General features: G+C 35.0%; 1 long non-coding RNA gene across 2 annotated transcripts in view; it reads right to left on the bottom strand.

Annotated features, from left to right (window-relative positions):
* The window catches only part of LOC125965040 (uncharacterized), a 126,265-nt gene that overhangs the window by 71,089 nt on the left and 43,008 nt on the right, over positions 1-12,168 (bottom strand). The window contains exon 1 of one of the 2 annotated variants that reach the window (XR_007478505.1): positions 10,202-10,274. The exons of the other annotated variant lie outside the window; for it this stretch is intronic. This is a non-coding gene — a long non-coding RNA (uncharacterized LOC125965040). Of the gene's footprint in view, positions 1-10,201; positions 10,275-12,168 lie in introns of those variants that run through there. 2 annotated transcript variants of the gene reach the window in all.

The raw sequence follows: 12,168 nt of genomic DNA, 5'->3' as shown, positions 1-12,168 counted from the left end.
GTTGTTCTTACGTGAGGGAGAGGACTGTGGAGGGACTGCTGGTTATTCACCCATCAATTTCTTCTTCTTCCTGGGAGGAGAGCTAGATGACATTTCTCACATTCCCTTGCATTTAAGTGTGGTCATGTAACTGAGTTCTAGACAGTAAGATGTAAGAGAAAGTGGGGTCACCACTTCCAGGACTGGACTAGGAAACCTCCCACACATAATTCTCCATCCTCTTTGCTATTATGCAGCAATGTGGAAGCTGCATTTTGAAGACAGGGGAGCTGAAAGATGGAAGGAAACTGAGTCCCTGCATTAATCCTTGTAGGGAAGCTTCCCCATGGATCAGGACTATTGCCTAGCCACTATGTGACTCTGAAGTACATTTCATTTTGTTAAACCACTGAGGCATGAGGATTTATGGAGCAGCTAGAATTACCTTAACAACACAGGACTAGAGTGAAAGTGAGGAAGAAAAAACCCTCCACGTTATTCTTAAGAACAGAAGAGGTAGTTTTAAATAATCTGTTTCATCTGTGAGAAACAAGAAGACGCAAGCCAAGTATTGCAAACTCAAAAGCACACAGAGCCTTGGTAGATAACATAACAGAGTAAAAAAAGGCAAAAGATGTGAAAATATCAATTACTACACACTAATAAAGAGTTGTATATTTTAATTAAACTATCCTATATAACAATGCAAGACAATTCAACCATGGACTTTATTAGATTATATTTCAAATTAATTTTTTAAAAATAGAAATTGAAAATGATTTCTATTTATTAAATGTTTCTTTCTTCATTGTCATTACATTGATTTTTTTTTTATTATTATTACATTGATTTTTAACTGGAAACCTTACTCATTTTCTTCTGCACCAAGATCATTTAGATCTAATATTCGAGTTATGATAGGCAGTAAATAATTCATTCTTGAAAATGTTAATTGAGAATGATATTTATTTTTATTCTGCTTCATAATGTAAAGCAGCTGTACACAAAGATACATACTTTGAACATGGAAAGAATCCATGAATGGTCCTTTATACTTTTTGGATAATTACTCCCGAGATATTTCAGAAACTTGGTATTCCAACAGTTTCAGATTTACTTTTTAGTACCGTTTTGCCTTTCAGTGCAGCAATTTCCAGTTGTTTTCTTCATTCATACTATCAGTGTTGATTAAGAAAGGAAATTAATCGATTTTACTTCATTTTCATGAGTTCTGCAACTATATAGCCTTTTTTTATATTCAATTTTCATCTTCACAATGTCAGAATTGTAATTCAGCAAATTCTTTTCATTTCCTGAAACTGATTTCAGCATAGGAAAATGGGCAAGATTTTTTCTTGCCAAATGAATTTCCCAAAGACAAGTGTACTGGGCTAAATGATGGCTCCAAAGATACTGTGTCCTAATCCCTGGAAACTGTAAATATTACCCTTTTTGGAAAAAGTGTTAAGGATCTTGAAATGGGAAGATTATTTTGAAATAACTGGGTAGACCCTAAACGCCATTACAAGTGTCCTTATAAGAGAAAGACAGAGGGAGATTAAACATACAGAAGTAGAGGGGGTAATGTGACCATGGAAGCAGAGACTAGAGTGATGCAGCCACAAACTGAAGACTGCGGGGAGACACAGAAGCTAGAAGAGGTATCTTCCCTAGAGCCTCCTGAGGGAACACGGCCCTCCTAACAGCAGCAAAACTGATTTAAGCCAGCAAAACTGATTTTGGAATTCTGATCTCCAGAACTATGACAGAATAAATCTCTTTAAGAATCCAAGTTTGTGGTAATTTGTTACAGCAGCCACGGGAAACTCATACAACATGCTTTCACTAGAAATGAATAAGAAAATCAAGTCATAAACATTCATAATTAATAGGAATTCCCTTGTATAGAAATATTCAAATACATTTTGTTGGGTTATTATTTAAACCTAAAAATAAAATTTTGTTTTATTCTTCTGTTGAGAAGAAATGGCAAAAATTTTCTTTGGAAGACACGAACAAATTAATTTTTTTCAGTGGCTTAAAAAATGCCTTCACCACCTCATTGACCTAGCTTTGATGTAGTATAGCAATATACCTTATTGTGAATCCACTTCAAGGATGGATCAAGACATGGAATGAATTCAGTTTATGTTAACAACTATGTCCATTATGTATCCTATTTTCAACTTTTTAGCACAAACCTATGCCAATAAATAATGCAATTTTGAAATTGAAGTTTCTTGTTTCTACCAAGTGTGCAACTTTGAACATAAGTTTTCTAAGAAGCCTGAGGTCAACTTCAGCCATCTCACAAATATTCTTTGCAGATAAGCTTACTGATTTTGCTAAGACAACATTAAACTTTTTCAAAGTACGAAAAAGTTGTACTTTGTGAAATTCTACTTATCATAGCCTGATGAAATTGTGAAGTTCTACTTATCATAGCCTAACGTCCAAATTTCTTGGTCCTATCAAAATTTTCATCAAAACTGTTGATGTAGTTAACTCAGTGATATTTTTTTTTTAAAGAAGATGTTGAGGGTAGGAGTTTATTAATTAATTTATTTATTTTTGCTGTGTTGCGTCTTCCTTTCTGTACGAGGGCTTTCTCTAGTTGTAGCAAGTGGGAGCCACTCTTCATCACGGTGCGTGGGCCTCTCACTATGGCGGCCTCTCTTGTTGCGGAGCACAGGCTCCAGACATGCAGGCTCAGTAGTTGTGGCTCACGGGCCTAGTTGCTCTGCGCCATGTCGGATCCTCCCAGACCAGGGCTCGAACCCATGTCTCCTGCATTAGCAGGCTGATTCTCAACCACTGCGCCACCAGGGAAGCCCTCAGTGGTATTTTTTAATCTCTGTTTTCATCAGCTACAGTAGACAAAGCCCAAAATAATTATTTTCTTTGTTAATTTCTCCTATAATTTCTAAACCATAGCTTAAACATTCTAAGCAATAATGTTTGAGTTATAATTACAAATGTGAATGCTTATTCCTGTTGGAAAACATAATTCTTACTGTATCCAATAGACTTAAAAAAAAAAACCATGCCATTGTGGAAAGCTTTTAATTTGGGGGCAATTTTATGATCCAAAATATTTCAGAAATAAACCTCTGACATTTTGACATGTTAATACCGTTTTTAAGTTAAAATATTTCTTTACTTTTTAAAGTTTTAATTTGCCTTGTTCTTGGTTTTCTACCTAGTTCTCTTTATGGTTTGTTTTATAAAGATGATTTAAATTATACTCTTTCAGCACAGATAGGTTTTGTTTGCATATGATGCATGAAGGAACATTCTTCACATCCACAGAAAAAAATATACCCTATAATATTTTTCTTAAATGAGCCGTTCTCTCACTCTTTCATCCCCCTCACTTTTTGATGGAAATATGTACCTAGAATAGGCATCAAGAATATTTTATTTCCTATTTAACACTAGATTAAGAAAAAAAACATGAGTATAATGATAAAATACAACTGAAACTTAGTGTCAGTGAGGGGTGGAGTTTGTAGCAAACTAGACTAATATGTTCCATCTAAAGGGGGTAGTCACAGCCTATTGTTGCAGCAGGATCTGAGATGTATTGTTGCCAGATCTCTCACTTTAAAAGAAGCTGGAATTCAGGGTTTCTAATAAACCTCCAAATTTTTACATGTTGGCAACTGAATTAAAACTTAAGACCTATGACTTAAGGGGAGAAAAAAGAAAACTGATGAGAAAAGTGGGATGAAATATATAAAATATGATGAGGTAAAAATAAATTAGTCAAGAAAGAATTGCAAAGACATAAAAAATGCAATTCAAAAATTTGAATAACTATTTGCATGCAGTAAAGAACAGTAATGTCATCCAGAAAACCTAAGCAGTGACCAAAATGATTTTGAAAATTTCTCCTGGCATGCAGAATAAAAAGAAAAGTGAAGAACATGACTAGTAAAAGAGATGATCGATATGCAGAATAAAGATTAAAGATTTAAACTAACAGTTATGATCTCTGAATTTGGAACAACAACAAAAAAGATAACTGAAAAGAAATTATAATCAAAGACAAAACTGAAGACAATTTCCAATTTGACAAATCACTTAGGTATCATGTTAGATTATTTTCTAAAAATGTCACCAAATATCCATCCACCTCAAATCTACACACGTTACCACTCCTCTCATCAATAGGTGGATTCCATTTCTCCATCCCTAAATCTGAGATGTCCCTGTAACTTACTTTGACCAACAGAACGTGGTATAACTGACAATATGCCAGGCATCAGGAGGCCTTGTGTGCTTCTATTCTATTTCCTGATACACAATCATCACCATGTGAAAAAGCTCAAGCTAGCCTACTGAAGAATGTATATCAGAGGAAAATCATCCTACCTCAGGCCAACTCTCAGTGAACCTGCTAGGTGATCTCCATCACTTGAGTAATTCTAAAGAAGAACAGCCAAGCCTAACTCTTATCATCAGAACTACCGAGCTGACCCATAGATGTCCAAGGAATAATTAAATGCTTATTGTTTTAAGTCTCTAAACAACAGAGTGGTTTGTTAATGCAGCAATAGCCCACTGATACAGGTTGTACCACATAGACCAAGCGCAATGAATAGAAATATATTTACACCTAGATGAAAGCATAAACTACGTAAAGAAAAATATTCTATAAGCAACCAGATGGTAGAAGAGGATGAGCATGAAGAAAGAAGAGGAGAAGGAATGAGAAGAGTGGAGAGGAGAAAATATGCTATAACAGTCATAAAATTAGATGGCCTTCTATTTCTCTTCTGAAAAACTAAATGTAGAAACAAATTCAAGATAAAATGTGCAAAGTTAGAAGAAAACATATGTTACAAAACTATTATACCCAACCAAGTCTGCATATTCAGATGACAGAAAAATAGTTTACATATGCAAGGATATAGGAATTATACTTTCCATCTGAGAGTGGGGAAATTTACTGAAGATGTACTTTAGAGGTGATAAATTACAAATAATGCCATTAATAGTTTTAAAATGCTACTATGTCTTAAAGACTATAGTTTTACCAATTTAAAATGCCCCTTCATGTTCCCTCAAAATAAGTAAATAAATAACATTATTTTTATTAAACAATTACTTCTGTGCCAAGTACTATGCTTGTACTTTACATACAGAATCTAAGGCTTAAAACATTCCTGAAAATTAAAATTAAATCCTAATTTAATAAGAACATTAATAATGGAAAAGTCATGGCATAAAATAATTGTTAATCAGCATTGACAATGACTTAAAAGTGACTTATCAAATAATAATTGTAATTTTGGGGCCCAAATGTAACATCAATGCTAAAAACCGCTACTCAAGGAGAAGATGTCATAATGTTCTGAATCCAAAAGTCTATAGTGTATATTAAAAATACCGGGAAAATAAAGTGTAGAAGAAATAATGATATGCTAGTTTCCTCACCTTGTGGATTTCTCCTTAATTTGATAGAGAAATATTTATTTTAAAATTCATGATCAATTAAAAACATTATATTTTCTAAAGTTACTGGATAACTAGCAAAGAAAAAAGCCCATATAGCAAAAATCAGAAAACAAAATGACAATCAAATATAAACAAAACACAAGAAAACAGATGGCAGAAGTAAAACTAAGCATATCACATGTTAGTAAACATGGATGGTTACACTCCTCCATAAAAATGAAAGATTTTCTAATTGCTTTAAAAATATTTAATCCATAGCTGGGATATATCTGAAAAATTAGAGAGAAATTTTGAACATAAAAGCAAATGAGAGAAGATTTATTAGACAAATATTACTATAAATACAGTCACAATGTTAAGTTCAAGATGAATACTTGTTTTTTTTCTTTTTGAGGTGAATACCTTTATATGTATAATATAAAAAGATAACATAAAAAATAACCCATAAAGTCATAAACATTTACACAAAACATGTCAAAAGATCTAAATATACGAAGGAAAAACTAGAACTATAAGAAAAATTGACAGCAGCATAAGTTTATAAGAAATAATGCCTCTTATGCCTGGGAAAACTATCACGGGGATTTACATTCTGTTAAAAGTAAAGCAGTTTTGGAGAAGGTAGGTATTTCAAAAACAATCCAGAGAAAAAACAAGAGTTGTTTTCTGAGGCTTGAAAACTAATTATTGGAGGAGTTTATGGGCAAAGTACTCTTATATGTTTATAGAAGACCTTGTTAAAAGACAAGGATAGATTCTAAATTACTAGAAGTGGTTTAATAAAGAAGGAAATATAAACTGGGATGGCTGTTGTTTCAACTCATCTAACTAGGAGATTCTAGAGCGGAAAGAGGAAGAAGGCTGGTAGGTCTCAAAACCCTACTCAGCAAATAACCAACTCCCAGATTATTATCCATCTATTTGATTCTGGATAGGAAAGCAACAGCAGCAGCCAAGAGTGATAAGTAACATAGGGAAAGTGGCATAACTGAGCCTAAGTGGGGAGCCATAAGTAAGGAATCCTGATTGCCTGGCTGGCCTCTGGACAACCCCACCCCTTGGCTATTAGAAGCAGCTGCCCTAGTAAGAGTAGGACTGAAGTATAAAAGACTTCTGGTGACAAGCTTGGGTGTTGGGAGAGACCTGGAGAGTGGAGGTGGATGGAGGAGCAAGGAATGATCTTTTTTTTTTTTTTTTTAATTGGAGTATAATTGCTTTACAATGGTGTGTTAGTTTCTGCTTTATAACAAAGTGAATCAGTTATACATATGTTCCCATATTTCTTCCCTCTTGCGTCTCCCTCCCTCCCACCCTCCCTAACCAACCCCTCCAGGCAGTCACAAAGCACCGAGCTGCTGTGACAAAGCGAGAGAGAGGCATGGACATATATACACTACCAAACGTAAGGTAGATAGCTAGTGGGAAGCAGCCGCATAGCAAGGAATGATCTTGAGGTGCTCACCCCCATACACAACCAGAATGTTTTTTAAGAACACAAAAATAAATAAATAAAATAAAATTATTTAAAAAAATAAAAAAACAGCTTTATAAAAAGAACACAAAGCAAAGCTTGGACTTTTGCTGTTTTTTCCCTCCTTCCCCAAAGCAATATTACCACCCAACATACTAGTGAAGCCAGAGAATAAGGCAGGGGGGCGGGAAGCCACATTATAAATGGAATGACTTACACAGGGAAATTAACTAATGGAATGAACAGAACAGATATTCAAAATGGGATATTGGAAACACGGCATAAGAACAAGCAGTTCTGGACAGGATCTTACTGGAGATATTAGGATGAAATAAATGTATCATTACTGAAATAGAGACCTCAATGAATGGGTTGAATAAAAGAATATAAAACACTGGAAAATCAGTTATAAGCTGGGCAGATAAGTTGAAGACCTCTCCCAGAATGTATCAACAAGGAATAAAATAATGATATATATGTATATATAAATTATGAATTCAAAAACTTGAAAAAATAATGAGCCAGAATTTCCCAGAATTAAAGCAAGATATATCAGACCTCTGGCTGAATAAATGCGAAAAAGTGTGCCAAAAGGGTAAATAAGAAAAACATAATTTAAAGTAAAAAAATTTAAAACAACTAAGTATATTATAGAGAGATTTGAAACATAAAACTAAGAGAACATGCTGTAAGTTTCTGGAGAGAAAAAGAGAATCACCTAAAAATGAACACGAATCTGACTAATGTTAGACTTTTTAACAGCAATGCTGGACACATGAAGACTATGGAGTAATCTTTCTAATTATGGAGTAATCTATGGACTTATCTTTCTGATAAGCCCAAATGAAATTATTTAAATTACTTTTTCATTTTATTTTATTTTTTCAGTACTCCAGCCATCTCCACCACTCCTTCCACTTGGGAACTATTGCAATAGCCTACCTACTGCATGTATTATGTCACAACCCATTAATGTATGCCTTACATGGCAGTTTAAATGGTATTCTCAATCCTTAATTAGAGCTTGTTACCTTCTAATTAAAATGCAACACCTTGGGGAAAACATCTAAAATCCCAACATGGCTTAAGGCACTCTCTGGTCTAGTCAAGCACCTCTGAATGCTGCCTGATATGAGAATCCCCAGGGAGGTTTGTACCACTGCATGGGACTTGCTTATGTAGTTCTCCTTGAAGGGCCTGGGGCTGCCCCCAGCTCCCCAAGTGACTCTGAAGGCAGACAGTTCAGAAACCCAGATCTTGCCCTTGTGGCCTCTCCAGCCCCACCCCTTCCTTGTGTCCCTTCAGTGCTCCTGCTGCACAGCTCTCCTTCTGTGCCTTGAACATGTCATGCTCCTCCTTGCTCCAGGCTTTGCACAGGCTGTGCCTTCATCCTGGGACACTCTCATACCCTTTCACCAGGGTCACTCCTGCTCTGCCTTCAGATCTAGCTCACGCCTCACTTGCTCAGGGTACCCCTTTTCCATCTTCCTAAGTCTCTCTCATATGTCTTAGAGACTTAGAGCAAGTGATATATCTCCTTAACAGCACTTAAGACATTGGTTACAGCTTAATTATTTGTAGGAGTCTTTCATAAAACTCTCTTCTTGTCATTGTGAGCTCTGTGGGATTAAGGAATATGTCACTTTTCTTATTTAGTATTGCATAGTTTTCAACAAATGCAGTGCTGCCTAACAGTTGTTGAATGAACGAGTGAATTAATCAATGACAACTATAAACCTAAAAACAGTAAACATCTTAAATTCCCATAGGCCTTGGTTGCAAGTCATATACAAATTTATTATATTTTGTGCATATATATGATTGTAAAGGTGTGGTAAATCTAATGGGTAGATGAGCTAATGAATGATATGAGGCTATATTTTGAGTAGCACAAATATCATTTTGATGTTACTGAAAAATTATACAATTATTTTTCCCATGTTTGTTAAAAAAAACATATATACTTTTTCCTTTTCCAGAGAAAAATCATGATTGCAAACCTAATGATCTGTGAACTCAAAGCTAGAAACATATCTATAACAGAAAATATTTCCATGTTTTTGGGACCCTTTCTTAATTTTTTTCTACCATGATTTTTCTAAAACCACTTTGATACAAAATGTCATTTCAAGATCATTTAAAAAAGAAGAGTAGAGAATGTTAATTCATTTGTAAAATAAGAATTAAGTGAACAATCTATTCATGAAGTGTCTTCAAGGGTGATAAGTAAGAAACAAAGAATACAGGTTGTCAAAATGAATCATTAACTTCTCCAAATCCGGGGAATTCAAGTTTAACAAAAAATCCACAATTTCCACCATCGCACTTTGAAAAATAAAGGCAACACACAGCCTATTTGAATGGCATCTGTCTTAGATTGCAAACATCATCAGGAAAATCATGAGGGTAATCAGTAAGGGACCGACTTGAGCAACGAAGAGAAGTATAATATTTAATGGATCACAATTTATCAAAGAAAATTGAGAATAGTTGATCCACAATACGTGACACTCAAACCCTGAAATACCACTGACTCTTCCAGGTATGAAGAAAGTACTTCTCAGAAAATCCTCATCATACATGGGACTAACATTTTTCTTGTAAAAGCAGAAAACCTGTGCTGTAAAGAGCTAAACATCATGGAGGCAAAGGGCTCACAGTAATCTATATGTGTATTTACCCATATATAAAATTGTGCTATGCTTGTTTTTTTATTTGATTTTTAATGAAAATGAATAATTTTATATATTCATTACTATGCAGTTTCTTTTCACTTAACTTTTTTCTAATTATTAATGCATATTCATCTAATTTTAACACAAATAGGACAGTATAAAGTATTTTATTTTTTGGTCTAGGCAGTCTTCTTTTTTTTACCCATGTCCCTTTTTCTCTCCTCCTCTTCTTCTCCACCCTGGGCTGCCATACACGGTGGTACAAATTGCTAACTGCAAACAACAGATCACACTGAGATCTATACATTAGTTACCTATTGCTACATAACAATATTACCACAAACTTGGCAACTTAGAACAACCCAAGTTTATTATCTCACAGTTCCTGTGGGTCAGGAGTCATGGTGTGACTTAGTTGGACCCTCTGCTTAGGGTCTCACAAGCCTGCAATCTAGGTGTCATCCAGGGCTGCAGCATCATCTGGAGGCTCGACTGGGGAATTATCTGCTTCCCTGATTGCATAGGTGTTGGCAGCATTCAATTCCTTAGGGCTGTAGGTCTGAGAGCTTCAGTTTTTTTTGTGGCTGTTGGCCAGAGACCATCTTCAGCAACTCACCTGTGGTATTTGTCATGTGGGGTTCTGCAACACGGCTACTTGCTTCCTCACAGTCAATGAGGGTAAAAGAGATTCCAGAAAGATGGGAACTACAACCTTAAGTAACATAATCACATACATTTAATCACCTTTGCTGTATTACATTATATTGTAGAAGCAAATCACAGATTCCTCCTACACATAAGAAGAGGAAATTGAAGGACATGAACACTAGAAAGCAAGAAACACGGAGGGCACTTAAAACTCTGTCCACCACAGTTTATATAAATGATACCCCTCGAATTACACAGTGCATAATCTGTGTGGCCATATGTAGCTGTCCTTTTCATCAGTATCAGTATCCCTTCACTGCCACCAAGGAACTCGTGGTAAGAACCTGATGTGTATCTTTCCCTACTTTTCCCTTGCTTACATAATAAAGTGTACATATGTAAGAGAAATTTTTGTTAAGGCTTGTTTTATGAATAGAGGTTATATTATGCAGTCTCTTCTCTATTGCTTTTTTCACTTAGTAATATTTCATAGGAAACATTCCAAGTCAACTGATACAGCTCTACTATATTTTTCTAATGGCTATACAATATTCCAAAATGTGGATACATAATAATTCATCTAATCTTTCCATTGTTGAAAAATTACCTCAGTTGTTTTATTTTTTCCTCCTCTCAAGTGAACATACAAATATATTTATTGCATGTACATATATATAACATATATTCATATATATCTACCTATAAGAATATTTGTTCTTATAGATGGTTTCTCTCTTCCTGGGAGATGCAGTATCAGAACTGGGTTGCTAAATTAAAGGGTATGTGTATTATATTTTAATAGATGGGGCCAGATTCCTTCCAAATTGGCTTTAACAATCCACACTGTCATAAGCAAGGCATGAAAATACCTTCTCTTAACATTCTCCATAACAATAGGCATCTTAACTCTTTTAAAAATTATTACCTGTCTAATAGATGCAAAGCATAGTTCATGTTACTTTGATTTGCATTGTCCAGGATACTCTGAGTTGGAAAATCTTGTAAATGTTCTTTCATTTATTGAAGACATATGTACTGAATGCCTACTATATTCCTACACACTGCTCTACAACAGGGAATACAGCACATCATATACATGAGATATATATATATCTATATATATATAAAATCAGCATGAAATTTTGCTCAAATGAGGGTAACATATATTCATAATTATAATAAGTTGTTAATGGAGGTTATAGTACTATAGAAAACATTCAGCAACTTTTAGAAGTTCATATAGGGAAGATAATCATTATTCATATTTTGTGATGAAAACAAACTTTCTTACCTCCAACATTTTAAAAAGTTTTAGGTGGAGTTAGAGGTTGTCAGCCTATTTGAACCTAGTAATGTTTAAAAGTCTAGGAGACATAAATTACATTTCAGTGGTGGGAATGGGGATGGGGCAATATTCCTTTATGTAGAGAGTTCATATTCCAAGTCATGGAATTAAGTTAGTGGGAATAGGTGCCAGAATTGTAAACAAACAAACAGAAAAGGTATGAAGGAATGTGTGTGTGATGGGAGTTGGGGGGAACACAGGAGTACCTCTTAAGGATCTTGAATACAAACTTTGTGGAATGTTTAAAACAATGGGTGTAAGAAGAAGAGCATGCAGAATAAGCTGAATGACAGAGACAAAGGGACTTGGGCAACCAACTCAAGATCAGAAGTGAATGAGGTGGATTTGGGCTAAGATGGTGAAGAGCTCCTACTCCAAATACAGGAGAACAGGAAGCAGGGCCTCACCAGACCCTGAATCTGCCAGCACCTTGATCTTGGACTTCCAGCTTCCAGAACTGTGAGAAATAAATATTTTTCCTTAAAGCCACCGAGTCTATGATAATTTGTTATAGCAGCCCGAACAGACTATGACACTAGGTTAGCCAATATATAAGAATAACGATAATCACTTCTCCAGCATCTTCTATG

Source organism: Orcinus orca, chromosome 7, assembly GCF_937001465.1.
Source record: "Orcinus orca chromosome 7, mOrcOrc1.1, whole genome shotgun sequence".
In the NCBI taxonomy this organism is placed as follows: Eukaryota; Metazoa; Chordata; class Mammalia; order Artiodactyla; family Delphinidae; genus Orcinus; species Orcinus orca.
This window is presented reverse-complemented; position numbering and strand designations above follow the sequence as displayed.